Raw genomic sequence first — 14,716 nt, forward strand, 5'->3', positions numbered from 1 at the left:
CTCTCGACTTACCATGGAAACCTCAGGGACCTGCTCGTGGGGCCTCAGGAAAGTCCATTCTCCATGCGAGTTGTAAGGGGCCTCTCGGAATTCCTCTCCAGTTGGTGCCGGGTCCTAGGTCCTCATCAGGAGCTGAGGCCAGAACCTCAGGATTCCTCTCTAGTGCTGACATAGATCTTGGGGTTCCTATGAACTTTCAACAGGGGAGTCAGGCCTCGTCACGTGTAGAGACATGCAAGTCCACTTTCCTCTCAAGCTGTAACAGCAGTGTCAGGCTTCCTGTGGAGTTGACATAGAGATCTGTGACTTTCTCTCAAGGTGCCACAGGGCTGTCACACGTACCATTGTGCTGTGACTCGATACTCGGGGTGACAGTCGAGTCAGTGCAGGAGAATCAGTTGTATCTGGATGGATTGGGACAACAGGGTCTTTTGGAATTGTGGCACGACCCCTTGCATTCCTCTTGACTATCAAGTGGAGAACGCCTCCTCTTGAGGTGTGATGGGAACGCCAGGATTCCTCTCCCAACGAAGCAGGGAAATGGACCCTCATCTCGAGATGAGGAGGAAAAATGGGACTCTTCTTGAGTTGTGGCAGGACCCTCGGTGTTCCTCTCGAGTGGAGACGGGTATGTCGGGGAACTTCTTCAGTTGCATCAAGGGTGTCAAGGACCCTTTTGAGGCTCAAGAGGAAAAGTGGGATTTCTCTCAAGATGCCACAGTGAGAAAGGCCTCAGCTCGCACTGAGGGGAGAATCTCCTGATTTTTCACGAGTTGCGGCAGGAAACTTGGAGTTCCTCTTGAGTTAAGATGGGGACCTCAAGGACCCACTTGTGTTGCCTCAGGAAAGTCCAGTCTCCATGTGAGTTGCAAACGGCCTCTCGGGATTCCTCTCCAGTCGGTGCTAGGTGCTAGGTCCTCATTTGGAGCTGAGGCCGGAACATCAGGGTTCCTCTCCAGTGCTGACATGGATCTTGGGGTACCTATGGAGTTTCAACAGGGGAGTCAGGCCTCATCTCGTGTGGAGACAAGCAAGTCTGCTATCCTCTCGAGCTGTAACAGCAGTGTCAGGCTTCCTGTCGAGTCAACATAAGGATGTGGCTTTCACCAAATGTGCCACATGGCTGTCACACCTGCCATCGTGTTGTGGGTCGATACTCGGGGTGACAGTCGAGTCAGTGCAGGGGAATCAGGTCTATCTGGAGTGAATGAGTAGTTAGGGTCTGTTGGATTGTGGCACGACCCATGGAGTTCCTCTCGAGTTTCAAGATGAGAGAGCCTCCACTTGACATGCAATGGGAACGTTGGGATTCCTTTCTTGAAGAAGCAGGGAAATGGACCCTCATCTCGAGATGAGGAGGGAAAAACAGGCCTCTTTTTGAGTTGTGGCAGGACCCTCGGTGTTCCTCTCAAGTGGAGATGGTTATGTTGGGGAACATCTTGAGTTGCATCCAGGGTGTCAAGGACCCTTTTGAGGCTCAAGAGGGAAGGTGGATTTTCTCTTGGGATGCCGCAGCATAAAAGGGCCTCATCTCACGTTGAGGGGATAATCTCCTGGTTTTTCTCGAGTTGTGGAAGGAAACTTGGGGTTCCTCTCTAGTTCCAACTGGGACCTCAGGGACCCACTAGTATTGCCTCAGGAAAGTCAGGTGTCCATGCGAGTTGTGAGGGGTCTCTTGGATTCCTCTCCAGTCAGTTCCAGGGCATATGTTCTCATCTGGAATTGAAGCTGGAACCTCAGGTTTCCTCTCCAGGGCTGACATGGATCTTGGGGTTCCTATGGAGTTTCAACAGGGGAGTCAGGCCTCGCCTCTCTTGGAGACATGCAAGTCCATTTTCCTCTCAAGCTGTCAAAGTAGTGTCAGGCTTCCTGTCTAGTTGACATAGGATCTGTGGCTTTCTCTCGAGCTACCACATGGCTGTCACAACTCCATCGTGTTTTCAGTTGATATTCAGGGTGACAGTCGAGTCAGTGCAGGGGAATCATGTGTATCTGGAGTGCATTGGGACATCGGAGTCTGTTGCTATTGTGGCACTACCCCTCGAGTTCCTTTCGAGTGTCAAGTTGAGAGTGCCTCCTCTGAGGTGCAACGGGAATGCCGGGATTCCTTTTCCTGATGAAGCAGGGAAATTCACCCTCAACTCGAGATGAGGAGGGAAAACCGGGGCTCTTCTTGAGTTGTGGCAAGACACTCGGTGTTCCTCTCAAGTAGAGACCTGTATGTTGGGGAACTTCTTGAGTTGCATCAAGGGTGTCAAGGACCCTTTCAAGGCTCAAAGGAAGGTGGGGTTTCTCTCGAGACACCTCAGCAGAAAAGGGACCCATCTCGCATTGAGGGGAGAATCTCCTGGTTTTTCTCAAGGTGTGGCAGGAAACTTGATTTTCCTCTCGAGTTATGACGGGGACCTCAGAGACCCACTCATGTTGCCTCAGAAAAGTCCAGTCTCCATGTGAGTTGCGAGGGGCCTCTCAGGATTCCTCTCCAGTCATTGCCCAGGCCGAGGTACTGATCTGAAGTTGAGGCCAGAACGTCAGGGTTCCACTCCAGTGCTGACATGGATCTTGGTGTGCTGAGGTCCATCCCCGGTGGATCCACATAATTAGAAGTGGGGACAGAGTCGGTGAGGAAAAACTTATTTATTTGGAAATATAAAGAGAGATTAGGAAAGAATAGTGTAGTAGGAAATTTAGAGGAGGAAAGAGGCTGTATTCCTTGGTTTAGATAGAAAGCCTATAACGCCCCGAAACAAGGGACTTGAACCGTCTATGTAGGGCCACAGGCGCCCCCTTGAATAGCGGAGGGTGCCCCGCCTTGGGCTCCCTCTCACATGGGTCTTAGAAGCCCGGGCAAATAATAGACACGGCTAGAATCTATGCCCCAGATGGGGATCAGCCAGAAAATAGAGTAAGAAAGAAAAGACACGGGAGAATCAGTCTTTCCAGGAACTGGCCCATTCTTTATTGTTCAGGAAAGCTTTTATACTTTTGGTTGTACATAGAGATCAATGGATAATACAAAGTTATGCAATGTCAGCAGCCCTGACTCTTATCGAGACCAGGCTTTCTCTCTGCATACCTACCTGCATACACAAGTCTTAGGTGATTTACATCATCTTCTGGCTAGGCCTATTAGCATTTTATGGCCCTTTTCGGATAAGGGTCTGTCAACCAGAAAACTTATTGGCTTTAAAAGTGTTGTTCTTACTAAAGTCTGGTGCCACTCTCAGAAAGCACTAAATAAAGTTACATTCTTACATAACAAGGACAAAACTATTTATAACAAAGAAAGAGGAGTACAGTGATTTATAACAAAGAGAAAATTCATTAACTCAAAAGTCTAGTGTTGCTAACATCAAAACTACTATATTCCTATTTCTGCATCCATATTACATTGATTAATATCCTCCAGGTGCCTAAGAGATAAAGAATATGGAGGCCTGGCAGCAGTCATTGACTCAACAGTGAAAACTATCACCAATATAATTCTTAGCTCTTTAGAAAAGGCTCTATATCTTTAAGATGCTTTAAGCTTCATGCCTCTCGCGGTTGAGGGGCTGTAAACAATCACAAATTGTAAAAGTCTCTAACTGTCAGGCAAGTTAGAGAGCCATCAGAGGGGTTTGAGCTGAGACACTCCTTTTATATGCAGGAGACTGTTAACTGGAGCTCTAAGTTAACTCTTTCCAGAGAAAGGTGGTCAGGGATGGCCCCCTGTTATGCTAGAAGAGTGGGAAACACAGTACAATGAAGCAGGCAGACTCTGGATTTGGGGGTAGATGCTCAGGAAAAACCAGGGGTATCCCGGAGGCCTGATCTCAGCCTTTGACTTCTGCCAGACCATCTTCAAAATGACCTTTGTAATGGGCAGGATTCCCCATGCTGGCTCCAGGCATCGGGGTTCCTACAGAGTTTCTACAGGGGAGTCACGCCTTGTCTCATGTGGAGACATGTGAGTCTGCTTTCCTCTAGAGCTGTAAATGTAGTGTCAGGCATCCTTTCAACTTGACAAACGGATTGGTGGCTTTCTCTTGAGGTGCCATAGGGCTGTCACACCTGTCATCGTGTTTCGAGTTGATACTTGGGATGACAGTGGAGTCAGTGCAGGGGAATCAGCTTTATCTGGAGTGGATTGGGACATCGGGATATTTTGGAATTGTGTCACGACCCCTGGAGTTCCTCTCGAGTTTTAAGTTGAGACCACCTCCTCTTGAGGTGTGACGGGAACATTGGGATTCCTTTCCCGATGAAGCAGGGAAACAGACCCTCATCTCGAGAGGAGGAAGGAAAACGGGGCTCTTCTTGAGTTGTGGTGGGACCTTCGGTGTTCCTCTCGAGTGGAGACGGGTACATCAGAGAACTTCTTGAGTTGCATCAAGGGTGTCAAGGACCCTTTCGAGGCTCAAGAGGGTAGGTGGGATTTCTGTCGAGACTCCACAGCCGAAAAGAGCCACATCTTGCGTTGAGGAGAGAATCTCCTGGTTTTTCTCGATTTCGGGCATGAAACTTGGGCTTCCTCTCGAGTTAGGACAGGGACCTCAGGGAACCACTCATGTTGCCTCAGGAAAGTCTAGTCTCCATGCGAGTTGCGAGGGGCCTCCCGGGATTCCTCTCCAGTCAGTGCCAGGGCTGAGGTCCACATCTGGAGTTGAGGCTGGAACCTCAGGTTTCCTCTCTAGTGCTGACATGGATCTCTGGGTTCCTATGGAGTTTCCACAGGGGAGTCAGTCCTCGTCTCATGTGGAGACACGCAAGTCCACTTTCCTCTCGAGCTGTCAAAGCAGTGTCAGCCTTCTGTCGAGTTGACATAGGGATCAGTGGCTTTCTCTCGTGGTGCCACAGGGCTATCACAACTGCCATCGTGCTTGGAGCCAATACTCGGGGTGACAGTCGAGGCAGTGCAGGGGAATCAGGTTTATCTGGAGCAGATTAGGACATCGGGGTCTCTTGGAATTGCGGCATGACCCCTGGAGTTCCTCTCGAGTTTCAAGTTGAGATGGCCTCCTCCTGAGGTGGGACGGGAACACCGGGATTCCTTTCCTGACGAAGCAGGGAAACGGACCCTCATCTCGATATGAGGAAGGAAAATGGGGCTTTTCTTGAGTTGTGGCGGGACCCTCGGTATTCCTCTCGAGTGGAGATGGGTATGTCAGGGAACTTCTTGAGTTGCCTCGAGGGTGTCAAGGACCCTTTTGAGGATCAAGAGGGAAGGTGGGAAGAGTCCCTCATAGCTGGGTCTGGGCCTGGAACAAAGCCTGGCCTCAAAACACTCATCTTTCAGAGTGCATCAGTGTAATCAGAGTGCATCCTATGCTGGGTATTCTTTGTGATTCTCTGGGTAGCTTTCTGTCCCCTTATACACACATCAAAATGCTGACGATGGGTAACCTTCCCTTCTCTCACAGCTCTAGCACTGGCCTCTCATTACAACCAGACTCCACTTCCAAGTCCTGTCCCTACAGCAGTGGGTGCTACAGGTCCAGGACCCAGGGATCTACTGAGGGGAGATCGAGACCTGAGACTTCAAATCCCAAAGACACCAGGCCAGCTGGGTACTGGTCAGCACACTGGGCATATCGGACGTCTGTGCCTGCAGGACCCCCAGCTACAGGCACCGATGTCCCACCCCCTCAGCGAGAATATCCACTTCCACTTGCACCTGTACCTGCTCAGGTTTTGGTAGGAGATCCCGAGTCAGGGGATGAGTCACCACCTCTGCAGGGAGAGACTGCCCTGCCCTCTGCCCAAGACCCAGATGCCCACTATGACTGACCCACCCTTGCAGGGAGAACGGGCCCCCGTTCTGGACAAAGACCCAGAGCCCTTTCAGGAAACATGTCGTCCAGCGGAGCAGTTGGCTCTGAAGCCTCTGTCCCTGCCTGCTTCACGTGGATGCCATCAACTCGCTCCTCACCCAGGGCAGATTGAGTGCCCTTCCCCTGAGCTTATTTGCATCTGGTGTGTGTGTAGCTTTCTTGTGATGTTTTATTTTTTCATGGATTCATGTATTTTTTCTGTTAAGTTTTGTTAATAAATTTTACTTTAATTGATGTAATTTGGGAATATTAAGGCCTTCACAATGCTGTGTAACCATCACCAATGTCTACATTCGCATCTTCTCATTCTATCCCCCCACTTCCCAGCAAAGCCTAGATTCATGTCAAGCATGCCCCATTCCTCCCTCCCCCACCTGACAACATTCAGTCTTCTTCTTTCTCCATTTCTTCCCATTTTTTGGGTGTCCACAATCAAGGCCAATCACTGAAATGATAGAAAAATTGATTATTTTTCTGACAGAAAGGGAACATTATGGGTGCTTAGTCTTGTTAGACTCTTTGCAGTCCCATGGTTTTTACAGTCCATGGAGTTATCTAGGCCAGAATATTGGAGTGGGTAACTTTTTCATTCTCCAGGTGATTTTTCTGACTCTCCACATATTCTAAGACTAAGCTTAAGAATTCTTTTTATTTCATTTGAAGTACCATTTGGGTAACTGAAAGGACAGTGTAGGTACTTTCAGGATGTCATCTGCAAAACCAAGCCCTTTCGGCAAACGTAATCCATATAGGCATTCCTGTTGTAAATGTGACATCTCAGTCAGAAGGGAGATGCAGAGCTCTTCCTGATCCACAAATTCACAGAAGCCAAAAGAGAGAGCTGGAAAATGAATAACACCAACAACCAAAAAAGTGTTCCTCATTGGACAAAGCTAGAGAAAACACAACATCCTGTGGCCCAAAAACCCTCTCGGAAATGAATGTTCAATTAGGAAGAGAAGAAACATGTGAGGGTGGACAGGCCATGCCCATGGCCAGTGTAGTTTTGAGACGGCCTGACTTCTCAGATGAAGACACATGCCAGTGTAAACCCTTTGCAGAGAGCAGTGATGGTCATCACCGTGTAAGTGTTTACTCTGGTGTCAACATGCCCCGGGTACCACACGAGGGAGCAGACGTGGGTCTCTTCCTCTGCCCCACTCCCTCCTTCAGGAAGGCAGCTCAGGTGCTTTCAGGACCTGCCTGCCTGTCTAGCTCAGCCATGAGCTGCGACCACCTCCAGGGTAGACTCCAACTTCTCTTCTCTATGCACTGTGAACCTGCACACAGTGGGCCTTCAGAACCTCAAGAAACTCGCCCCACCCTCACTAGAGCCAGAAGTCTCCCCTGGCATCCTAAAGCCTGTGGAGTCACTTTGGCCCAAGCCCTAGTTCTGGACCCCTGGAGCCTACTTCAACCTTTACAGTGTGAATAATCAGGTCCTTTATACACAGATTCTCAGCTGTCAGATCTGAGCTTTGGATTCACAGTCAGCTCTGTCCCTCCCATGGCAGCCAGGTGGGCCACCATGCAGGCAAAGGAGCACATGAGCTGAGTTTCAAGGGAGGCATTGAAAGGACAGCACTGGATACAACTTGTTGCAAAATGAGGGAGGGTGCCTGCGCATCTCAGAAAAGGCCGCTGGTGTTTAAGGGTGGAGGAGGGCCTCGATGGTGCAAAGGAAAGAGAGATACTCAGGGCCAAAGGCTCTTTGCCTCTGTTTTAGCAGCTCCAATGGTAGCCTGTGAACATTGAACAGGCAATGTGGTCACATGAGCATGACTCTAATTTCCTCAGAAAGCAAGAGAAAGGGAGCAGGGTGTGGGAGGACCCAGAGGGTGTGGCGGGGTGGATGAAGGGAGGTGCCATTCCTTTCTTCAGTGCAAACTGACTTTGTGAGTCTCCGAGCTGCCAGACGGCAGTTACCAAGTCAGGTCCCTGCAGCACCCAGTGTGGGCTGGGTCCCTTAGCCCCTGTCACACAGACAAGCTTCACCATGTGGCCTCCCTGAGTTCTAACAGCAGGAACTGCGGGGTTTGTCTGCATACACACTTCCTTGCTATACCTGAGTTACCCCCTTCTTAGAGCTCTAGTTTTGTCCTCTAGAATAAGGCCATTGATTGCTACCTTAATAGGTTGGTACCTTAAACCTGTGACGACTCTTTAGGGTAATCCTACAATTAGTAGCTGGTGTTAAGAGATATTGGGCTTCCCTGATACCTCAGCTGGTGACATAAGCTCCTGCATTGCAGGAGAGCCCAGTTTCGTTCCTGGGTCAGGATATCCTGATCTGCTGCAGAAGGGTCAGGCTACCCAGTCCAATAATCTTGGGCCTCTTTGTGGCTCAGGAGGTAAAGAATCTGCCTGCGTGCAGAGACCTGGGTTCGACCCCTGGGATTGGAAGATCCCCTGGAGAAGGGAAAGGCTGCCCACTCCAGTATTCTTGCATGCAGAATTCCATGAATACAAAGTCTATGGGGTCGAAAAGAGTCGGACACGATAGAAGGACTTGTCCCTTCACTTTCAAGAGATATCGCCTGAATCCAGATTAGACTGAAGTCTCCCAGTGCCATCTGGCGTTTCTTCCCTGAAGCCAGCCAAAACCAACACACTTGTATTTGCAGGGTCTCCACTTAGCCCGCTGGACAGAAAACCAGCGTGGTTCCACAAGCTGACAGATAAGCAGGAGGGCTCACCGGCAAACGGCTTCCCTCCAGCCTCAGGTGGAGCTTCAAGACCACAGCAGGAGCCAGCGCTTCCAAAACCTGGGCTCAGCAGCACCCTCTTTCTCAATCCAGTGCCTCTGCCCTGACAGGAGCAGAAAGGTCACCAATTGCCCCAGGCTGACCTCACACTCCTCCCACTGCTGTAGACTGACCTCACCAGCCCCGCCCCTTTCAGCAGAACCAGAGCTCTGCTTCCCCTTGATTGCAGCCTGAGTCCCAGGCCTGGGTCCCGATTGGTCACTGCCCAAGTCCTGAGCCCATCACGGTAGCAAGGGAGGATGGAACACACAGATTGGACAGATTCAGGTCATGTGCCCATACTCTTCAGGACACCTGTGAGGGCCTCACCATATGTCAAGGTAGAGACAGTGCAATGCCCCAAGAGCAGGGCTGAGAACCAAGTCACTGTGTCCTTGTGCTCCGTGTCCTGGGACGAGCTTGCACAACGTCTCTACACAGCACTTTGTTCTCTGCAGACAAAATATTCATGACACACCTCTTCCCTTCCCAAGCGTAGTTTCACGCAACACTATTCAAAGGAGCAAGGCCTCCTGTTTGAAGATAGGCTTGGAGATCGCCCTCCTAGCATCTAGGCTTCTTCTGTGTGTCATGGTAGAATAATTGATTCAGTGAAAAAATGCCCACTAGCACCACTGCAAGCTGCTCTGGGCTTTCAGAATTCTTCCCTGTTCTGAGTGCAGGACATGTTCCAGGGGCCCCTCAAATGGAGTGAATTTTGTCCAAGGAAGCCCCTGAGACACTGAATTCCTCAATCACCTTGCTCTATGCCCTAAACTAACAAATGTTTAAAAATGCATTATATCTTGATTATAAAGTAAGGTATTCACTCATCACAAATTGTTATAAAATTTCTCAAGTTTTCCTTTCAATTGTTGGTTCTTCGTATGTGTCTTAATTGCTATGGTGGTGTTTTGTGAGGCAGGGATCCAACTTACTTTCCCAATGGGTGCAAAATAGCCCAAATGGGCCTACTCTCTTCCTTTACATATTCAGTTCAGTTCAGTTCAGTGGCTCTGTCGTGTCTGACTCTGCGACTCCAAGAAACACAGCACGCTAGGCCTCCCTGTCCATCACCAACTCCCGGAGTTCACTCAGATTCACGTCCATCGAGTCAATGATGCCATCCAGCCATCTCATCCTTTGTCGTCCCCTTCTCCTCCTGCCCCCAATCCCTCCCAGCATCAGAGTCTTTTCCAATGAGCCAACACTTCGCATGAGGTGGCCAAAGTACTGGAGTTTCAGCTTTAGCATCATTCCTTCCAAAGAAATCCCAGGGCTGCCCTCCTTCAGAATGCACTGGTTGGATCTCCTTGGAGTCCAAGGGACTCTCAAGAGTCTTCTCCAACACCACACTTCAAAAGCATCAATTCTTCGGCGCTCAGCCTTCTTCACAGTCCAACTCTCACATCCATACATGACAACTGGGAAAACGATAGCCTTGACTAGACGGAACTTTGTTGGCAAAGTAATTAATGTCTCTGCTTTTGAATATGCTATCTAGGTTGGTCATAACTTTCCTTTCAAGGAGTAAGTGTCTTTTAATTTCACGGCTGCACACACCATCTGCAGTGATTTTGGAGCCTCCTCAAAATAATGTCTGACACTGTATCCACAATTCCCCATCTATTTGCCATGACGTGATGGGAAAGGTGCCATGATCTTCGTTTTCTGAATGTTGAGCTTGAAGACAATGTTTTCACAATCCTCTTTCACTTTCATCAAGAGGCTCTTTAGTTCCTCTTCACTTTCTGCCACAAGAGTTTGTCATCTCCATATCTGAGGTTATTGATATTTCTCCTGGCAATCTTGATTCCAGCTTGTGCTTCTTCCAGCCCAGCCTTTCTCATGATGTTGTCTGCATAAACGATATAAAAGCAGGGGGACAATATACAGCCTTGACGTACTCTTTTCCCTATTTGGAACCAGTCTGTTGTTCCATGTCAAGTTCTAACTTTTGCTTTGTGACCTGCATATAGGTTTCTCAAGAGGCAGATCAGGTGATCTGGTATTCCCATCTCTTGAAAATTTTCCAACACTTTATTGTGATCCACACAGTCAAAGGCTTTGGCATAGTCAATAAATCAGAAACAAATGTTTTTCTAGAACTCTTGCTTTTTCGATGATTCAGCAGATGTTGGCAATTTGATCTCTGGCTCCTCTGCCTTTTCTAAAACCAGCTTAAATATCTGGAAGTTCACGGTTCATGTATTGCTGAAGCCTCGCTTGGAGAATTTTGAGCATTACTTTACCAGCGTGTGAGATGAGTGCAACTGTGCGGTAGTTTGAGCATTCTTTGGCCTTGGAATGAAAACTGACCTTTTCCAGCCCTGTGGCCACTGCTGAGTTTTCCAAATTTGCTGGCATATCGAGTGCAGCCCTTTCATAGCATCATCCTTCAGGATTTGACAGAGCTCCACTGGCAATCCATCACCTTCACTAGTTTCTTCGTAGTGATGCTAAGGCCCACTTGACTTCACATTCCAGGATGTCTGATAATACATGAGTGATCACACCATCGTGATTATCTGGGTCGTGAAGATCTTTCTGGTACAGTTCTGTGAATTCTTGTCACTTCTTCTTTATATCTTCTACTTCTGTTAGGTCCACACCATTTCTGTCTTAATCGAGCTCATCTTTGCATGAAATGATCCCTTGGTATCTCTAATTTTCTGAAAGAGATCTCTAGTCTTTTCCACTCTGCTGTTTTCCTCTATTTCTTTGCATTGTTCGCTCCTGAAGGCTGTCTTATCTCTCCTTGATATTCTTTGGAACAATGTGTTCATTGCTTATATCCTTCCTTTTTTCCTTTGCTTTTCTTTTCTCTTCTGTTCACAGCTATTTGTAAGGCCTCCTCAGACAGCCATTTTGCTTTTTTGCCTTTCTTTTTCTTTGGGATGGTCTTGATCCCTGTTCCTGTACAATGTCACGAACCTCCATCCATAGTCCATCAGGCAGTCTATCAGGTCTAATCCGTTAAAAATATTTCTCACTTCCACTATATAATCATCAGGGATTTGATTTATGTCATACCTGAATTGTCTAGTGGTTTTTCCTACTTTCTTCAATTTAAGTCTAAATTTAACAATAAAAAGTTCATGGTCTGAGCCACTCAGCTGCTCATCTTGTTTTTGCACACTGTATGCAGCGTCTCTGCCTTTGGCTGCAAAGAATATAACCAGTCTGATTTCCGTGTTGACCATCTGATGATGTCCATGTGTAGAGTCTTCTCTTGTGTTGTTGGAAGCAGGAGTTTGCTATGACCAGTGTGTTCTCCTGGCAAAATTCTATTATTTGCTCTGCTTCATTCTGTACTCCAAGGCCAAATTTATTCCAGGTGTTTCTTGACTTCCTACTTTTGCATTCCAGTCCCCTAGAATGAAAAGGACAACTTTATGGGGTGTTAGTTCTAAAAGATCTTGAAAGTCTTCATAGAACCTTTCAACGTCAACGTCTTCAGCATTACTGGTTTGGGCATAAGCTTGGATTACCTGATATTGAGTGGTTTGCCTTGGAGAGGAACAGAGATTATTCTGTCATTTTTGAGAGGGCATCCAAGTACTGCATTTCAGATTCTTTCGTTGACCACGATGGCTACTCCATTTCTTCTAAGGGACTCCTGCCCACAGTAGTAGATATAATGGTCATCTGACTTACGTTCTCCCATCCCAGTCCATTTTAGTTCGCTGATTCCTAAAATGTCAGTGTTCACTCTTGCCATCTCCTGTTTGACCTCTTCCAATTTGCCTTGATTCCTGAACCTAACATTCCAGGTTCCTATGCAATATTGCTTTTTACAGCATCGGACCTTGCTTGTTTCACCAGTCACATCCACAACTGGGTATTGTGTTTGCTTTGGCTTCATCCCTTCAGTCTTTCTGGAGTTATTTCTCCACTGATCTCCAGTATCACATTGGGCACTAACCGACCTGGGAGTTCCTCTTTCAGTATCCTCTCATTTTGCCTTTTCATACTGTTCATGGGGTTCTCAAGGTAAGAATACTGAAGTGGTTTGCCATTCCGTTCTCCAGTGGACCACATTCTGTCAGCCCTTTCCAACATGTCCGGTCCACCTTGGGCGGCCCCTCATGGCATGTCCTAGTTTCATTGAGTTAGACAAGGTTGTGGTCCATGTGATCAGATTGGCTAGTTGTCTGTGATTATGGTCTCAGTGTGTCTGCCTTCTGATGCCGTCACACAATGCCTACCATCTTACTTGGGTTTCTCTTACCTTGGTCGTGGAGTATGTATTCATGGCTGCTCCAGCAAAGTGCAGCCACTGCTCCTTACCTTGGACGAGGGGTATCTCATCAGGGCCGCCCCTCCTGACCTTGAACGTGGAGTAGCTCCTCTCGGCCCTCCTGCACCCGCACACAACCTTTAGTGGTGTTGAAACTACAAATCTGTGTGTCAACCACAGGTAAAGTGTAGTCGCTCAGATGTGTCTGACTCTTTGTGACTCCATGGACTGTAGCCCACCAGGCTCCTCCATCCATGGAATTTTCTAGGCAAGAGTACTGCAGTGGGTTGCTATTTCCTTCTGCAGGGGATCTTCCCATCCCAGGGATCAAATCATGGTCCCACATTGCAGGCAGATGCTTTACCATCTGAGCCACCAGGGAATCAAGCTTTCACAAATCAAAAAGATAGTAAACTGAACATAAGAGGCGACTTGCAAGTGATGTATCTGATAAGCGGTTCCTATGTAAAATAGACTAAGAACAAACAGCACTCAAGTCTCCAAGAAAAAAAGCACTACTCTTGTCCCATCCCCCAACACCAACTCCAAACTAAACACTTTAGCTCACTCTAACCTATCCCTAAATCCTATCCGTAATCTAACAATATCCATGTGCATTCAAAGGTATCCATTCATCCACAGGAGAGACAGAGAGAAAGAGAAAAAGGAAGACAGAGACTGAATTTCGAAAGGAAAAGAATGACATGTCTAGAGAGAGACACTGAACAAAAGAGAGGAAATGAGATTTTACAGACTTTTTCATAAATCTATCTCAAGTTAGAAGTAATTACAGTGCCCATCCACTGCAGAAGTGGGAAAATGACCCAAGCTTATGAGAGTAAAGGAGAAGAATGCAGGGAGCCATTATAGGCTCAGCCACCCACAGAAGCCAAGATGGGGCACTTGAACCAGAATCTCAATGGAAAAAAGAGGACCAGAAAGTTGGGTCCTCTTTTAAATAAGAGAAGGCGACCTTCCAGTCTTCCTTTCAGTCTTCCATTGGTGGAGGGAGAGGGCTGGGTCCCAAAATGGCAGGAAGGGGGATTGCCTTTGCCGAGGTCCCAGAGCCCATCCAGCCCTGTTTCTGCCCCATTCTGTGCTAGGTCAGCCATGTATTGAATATTGCCTTTGGAAAGTCCCAGGGCACTAGCTCCATGTGATATCAGCCCCATGAAAGGCATGTAGGTGTTGTAGGCTGACAGACCAAGGCAGTAGATGAGAGATTGACCCCACTCTGCAGATGGAGAGACTAGGGAAACCCTGAGGGGCATATGGCTTGTCAAGGGCCACATCACAGATGAGAAGAAGGAGCCTGTCTGAAAGAGCTGTGCCATCAGAGCTCAGGCCCTGGCTGCACCCAGGCCTGCCAAAGCTGTGGGGTGAGCAGTGTGGGTGTCACTGTGCCTGCACATGGCCTAAGGGGGTGGGTGAACAGACAGAAACCCATAGGTTTGCTTGGGGAGCTTTGTGTAAGGGACCTCGGCAAGGAACCCAGGAAATTACGTCACTTCCTGGCAACAGAACCCAACAGAACACAGAAAACGGATCTCCAGGCCTCACAGCAGAGAGGAGCCCCCAGCCAGTTCACAGGCAGCTGGGATGTTTAGCTGTTTGCCCCTTGCCAGAGGCTGGGGCCTCGGGAGAGCTCACCAGCAGAGTGTGTTGGAATGCAGTTGGTGCTGCCTAGGACACCCCGCCCGAGAGGCCTCTGGCCTTTTGCCCAAAGGAACAGAAAGGTAACACGGGAGCTCCAGCCTGGGCCATGTCCCCTCTCCCATCCCATCCAGGTAAACCTGAGTCCTTTGCCTGTGTGTGTGGATGGGGGTTTCCTGGGGTATCTCTGCCTCAAGCAAGCCCCTCGGATGTGGCTCAGAAATCTGTGGGCTGGGTGTGTCCACACACCAGGGGAGAGCAGGCTG

General features: G+C 48.4%; 1 pseudogene; it reads right to left on the reverse strand.

Moving 5' to 3' along the window:
* The window catches only part of LOC138072328 (ankyrin repeat domain-containing protein 26-like), a 78,859-nt pseudogene that overhangs the window by 5,318 nt on the left and 58,825 nt on the right, over nt 1–14,716 (reverse strand).

This window comes from Capricornis sumatraensis, unplaced genomic scaffold (assembly GCF_032405125.1).
Source record: "Capricornis sumatraensis isolate serow.1 unplaced genomic scaffold, serow.2 scaffold3, whole genome shotgun sequence".
NCBI classification, from domain to species: Eukaryota; Metazoa; Chordata; class Mammalia; order Artiodactyla; family Bovidae; genus Capricornis; species Capricornis sumatraensis.